The 4,919-nt window shown below is 38.9% G+C and overlaps 1 pseudogene; it reads right to left on the bottom strand.

Moving 5' to 3' along the window:
• The window catches only part of LOC138022987 (uncharacterized), a 56,505-nt pseudogene extending 51,974 nt beyond the window's left edge, over positions 1 to 4,531 (bottom strand).
• Positions 4,532 to 4,919: the final 388 nt, after the last annotated feature.

Here is a 4,919-nt window from a genome sequence, read left to right as displayed (position 1 = left end):
TATTTTGTTTAAGATCCACTAAAACGCCATTTGCGTTACATGACTTTCGACGCCATTGCAGGTTAAGTTTATCATTCTACTGTGTCCACCAGAGAAGTCTGCGCATTTCCACTACCCTCTCTGTCCTAAGAAAATACGGACAGAAGGCTCTATGCAGAAAGACACCACTTAGAAGGGGAGTGACGGGCAAGACTTTTACCGACACGGAAAATAAAAATAAAAATAATAATCTACCCATTTTCCGACTGGGATGCCTACGGCAACCCAGTAATTATAAATTCCAGCCAACATTTGCGTTTAATGTTCATGCATTCATTCGGTGGACATTATAGAGTGATGTACAATCTTTAAACTTTTGGCCTTCAAACCGAAAGTTAACCAAAGAATAATAATATTATTTTCCCAATTGAAGAGGCAGGCACGTAGCATGGTCATTTATTCAAGAACGCACAAGTACATATGATCTAGAAACCTAAGTAAACTGAGGGAAAAAAGTGCGTTCTTTATTTCTTGTTGAAGTAGTTGTGTGAATACAAGCAAAGAACAAAGCGTCTTGCCCTTATTTTGAGCAAACTTGGCGCAAACAAAACATTGTTTTGGTTGTGATAGCGTGACTGGAATCGTCATGAACGTTGTCGGAACGTCGCTCCTTTGTCACGAACGTTCTTGGAACGTCGCTCCTTTGCAGCCTTGCCTTTTTGTTGCACGCTGGCCAAACTGAACACCGCATTGTTAGAGCATGCTATAGCTTTTGTTTTAGTTTTTAGAATTGAATCAAAGTGGTGCTTTCATCACGAAGTCTTGGTTGCGTACAAGTAAATTGTTAAGAATAGAAACCATTGCTAAAAATTTCAACATTTTCTGGTCACTTCAAGTACGCACGTGCGTATATGCGTATAGGACGCTACGCGCCTGAGAAGCATCTTTCCGCTTATCTCAGGCCATGTCAAAAGGAGAAAAGCGTTGTCTGTGCTCATTCTATAGACGAAAGATGATCTTGTGTCAGAAGCAAAAAAAAAAAAAGAAAATGAGCAACAAATGATGGGTATCATCAATGATATACGGTAAGACATTACGAGGGTCTATGTGAGGATATTGGAGTCTCAGCTAACAGCTAAATGTCTACATATTTCTCAGTTATAAGCCGACTTTTCAGTTATTTCAAGATAGATAGCTATCCATTAATTTTGACAAATCTCAGAACATTGCGCACGAACTTCCTTTCTTAAATTTGATTAGCTCACAACCTACAATTAATTCCGGAAATCACCGAACCTACAGTCCTAAAAAATCCACGAGCCTGGCATCATTGGCTAGTGACCTCACAGTTAGTTTATTGATTTATATTTGTCACTCTTCAAAAGTAAATAAACAGGGGACCTCAACTAGTGCTTTTGTGGGCGGCTTGATATGCGTCTCTCAAAGAATATTTGATAAAACAATAATTATTGAATTGGATTTTTGTGATACATTGTATGCGTGAAGAAACAAGAAACATGATAAATAAATTGTTATCATCATCATCATTTTATTTCAATATTTAAATCTAACAAATTGAAGAAATACACAACTCGCATATAGCAAAGATAATCGAGGCGGGCTATGTAACTTACAATTAAATTTAGCAAATTAGGTTAAACAGTAAAACAGGCAAAGAAATAAAGAAACAAAATAAAAATAAAATAAATATAGTTTACGTCATAGAAAGTGCGGCGTACGGGGTTTTATGCACGAGTTGTTTGTGTCAAAAACCCGAACGAGCGAGGAACGAGCGAGTGAGGGTTTTTGACACAAACAACGAGTGAATAAAACCCCGTACAAAGCACTTTCTATGTCGTGAGCTGTTTATTACACATAACATGAGAATTTTCATTAAAATAGTTTTCTGAACGCGAATTAGAAACAAAAACTCACTAACAATAAAACTAAATGCAAATTTGATTTAATCCAAAAACAAGTACGATTTGCACGAGATGCAAGAGTGATTGGCATGGAAACGCCTTTGCGCTATCGTTGATTGGTTATACTTCCACATGTGAAATAGCTGTACGCCATTCTGATTGGCTGTGTAGGCGGCCTTTTTCACATGTGCGTACAAATGAGCTTTATGGAATAAAATTCTCATGTTATGTGTAATAAATATGTATACAGGATGTTTCAAAAGTTCGTTCCGACATTTTGTTGGCTTATATTTTAGTAATTACTATAACTACCTCTTGGAAAATTAAGTATGTTATTCATTATTGATTCTACATGGAATAACTTAAATATTAGTAACCAAAATGGCCTCTTATTTTTCTATCATATTTTCTAAGCGGCGGGGCAGAATAACGCGTGAGCTCCTGAAGCGTGGCGAGAGTTGGCATTTTTTCGCCCGAACCTTAGTCGCCTTCTCAGCTAGTCTAGTGTTTCAGGGGCTGGATCTTTGTACGTTGTCTAGTCAATGATGTCCAGATCAGGCGAATTTGCCAGCAAGTCGTCCATGGGTATAAAAGTTTGGCAAATTCTTCTGACACCATGTTAGTCCTTTTCCGGGACTCCCTCTTATCCCGCCCTGAAAATGGGCCTGAAACCCAGGCGGGAAAAGAGAGAGTCCTGTATTACTTGCAGGCGCATGCTCGGAATGACGCCATTTTTTTCCCCAAACTGGGGGAAAAAACCATATTTGGAAAAAGATTCCTTATTTGGGCATTGTTTATTCCGGTTGCTTTTACACTGGATACATGGGGATAATGTGAAAGGAAACTATATCGCCAAGTTTCTGAAGGCAATTGATTTCGCCTTTAAAAATGCGACTTTATACCTTTGTGCTTAAGGCGGAAAAACTGCAAGCTATTCATGCAGTCGTTACCGGTTATGACGGTTTTGTTAAACCTGCAACAGAATTTGGCAAGTCTGCAAGTATGGAATTTCGTGCCTGAAACCCAACTGAACAGCTGCATGATGTTGGCGAAGAAAAATATCAAATTTTGATCTACTTGCTCTACCGGGACTTCTTGAAACTTAAAAATATACTGTATGTAAATGGTGGATGTTAATCGCTCAACCAAGACTAATAAATCTCCTGCTGGAACGTTTATTGTTCATTATTTATTGTTCATTACTTCTGTCGATCTAGTTATGTGATAATTGCACTGATCCAGTGAACATATATTTCAGTTGCCCAGTAATTATTGAAACCGTGATTGTTTTAGGAGTTTAGGCCTACCAATTTTTTTCAAAATCGGGGACAAATTGTTTGGATACCTAATATAAAACAATCAGGTAAAAAATGTCGTAAAAACTCTCAGTTTTATCAGGAATAATACAGAAACACCGGTGACAAGCAGAGTATTTCTTTTTTTTTGAGTAATTAAAGTAGAGTAATTTACTCAGACTATTAATTTTGCCTTAGAATAATTTTTCAAAGCACTCGTCGCATTAAATCTTTCTTTCCTTACAAGGACAGACTTAGGGCCGTGGCCAAATGACTAAGGTTTTATATAGAGCTGCCTGTTGAGACTGCAATGATTTTTACATCGGAAAAACTAAAAGACGATTGCATGACCGAAAAACTGAGCATTATCCCTGATAAAGTTAGATAAAAAGTTAAACGAAATCGAATCACAACCTGGACTATTTGTTTCTTTACATACCAGTTTGTGTAAATAACGCAATTATGAAGCAATAATGTTCCTATTAAATTTATACATATATATGCACAGTCAAACATCGATTATTCGGACGTTAATTGTCACGATTTTTTTTTCTGGTCAAAATTTGTTCGTAAATATTAATTATTAAGGGTGAAATAATGCTACTTAAAAGCGTGTGTCACCTTGCTTTTATTGTTGCACTTTCCTTCTGAAACTCATTGTTAGGGGTAAAGTACTACAGATAATATAAAATTCTGACTCCAAGCTGTTTTGTCGCTTAGCGAAATCCTATGCTATCTTCTCTCAGTCCTTACATTTATTCGGCAATAGTTTTCCAACATCACTGCGATCGGGGTTTTTTCTCCTCGTTTGGTCACGACGAGGCATAATTTTGATCTTCTCTTTCCTGACACTGTGAACCACACAGTAATTTTCATATACGATTTGTGCCGGAGTTTCAAGGTTCCCTTTATTTACATATCCAGCCCATTCTCGTTCCCAGAGCTGTGATCCTCTTGGCCAGCGCCACGGGAACGAGAATGATATCCAGCCTGGCATCTAATGCAATATGATTGGTTCATTCGGAGCATGCGCCTGCAAGTAATACAGGACCCTCTTTTCCCGCCTGGGTTCCAGGCCCATTTTCAGGGCGGGGTAAGAGGGAGTCCCGGAACAGGACTAACACCATGTCTGATCCGATTTTGAAGTGTGGGCCGGCGCTCTGTCCTGCACAAAGGTCATTGCCTTCTTTGAGCTAAACAGCTTCTTTTTGTCGGTCCGTCTGTAACCTGCCGCCTTGAGGTTAGCAGTTTCACGTCATACCTCCCCAAACCATCACCTTCGCACTTTGTTTCAACTGGTATGCCAGGGGAACGTCGCACTCCTGAGAGCCCCATACGATGTGGCTTTCTGAATTCGGGTAATGAACTTGATACTTACGACACTCATCTGTAAATAAGAAGTTTTCCCAATCCTCTGCCGTGAGCTTGGAGTATTTCCTGGCAAATTTCAAACTAGGACTTCTTTGCTTCTCACTTAACAGCGGTATCTTCTTTCGCTTAAAGGCTTTCCACCCTTTGTTGGTCAAGCTCCATACCGTTGTGTTCGAAACGTTGATATTGTGATGTTGCACTTTTTGGGCAATCTTTCTTTTTGAATTAGTACGCTTATACTTAGCTCTCGTGATTACATGTCTTGCATAGTTTGTTTAAACAGACGGCCGTCCACTCCTTGGTTTGCCCTCGAAAGACTTCCTTTTTGACCACTTGTTCACCCATTGTTCGG

Source organism: Montipora capricornis, chromosome 11, assembly GCF_036669925.1.
Source record: "Montipora capricornis isolate CH-2021 chromosome 11, ASM3666992v2, whole genome shotgun sequence".
NCBI lineage: Eukaryota > Metazoa > Cnidaria > Anthozoa > Scleractinia > Acroporidae > Montipora > Montipora capricornis.
Note: the sequence above shows the minus strand (reverse complement) of the source record. Positions and strands in the feature narration are given on the sequence as shown.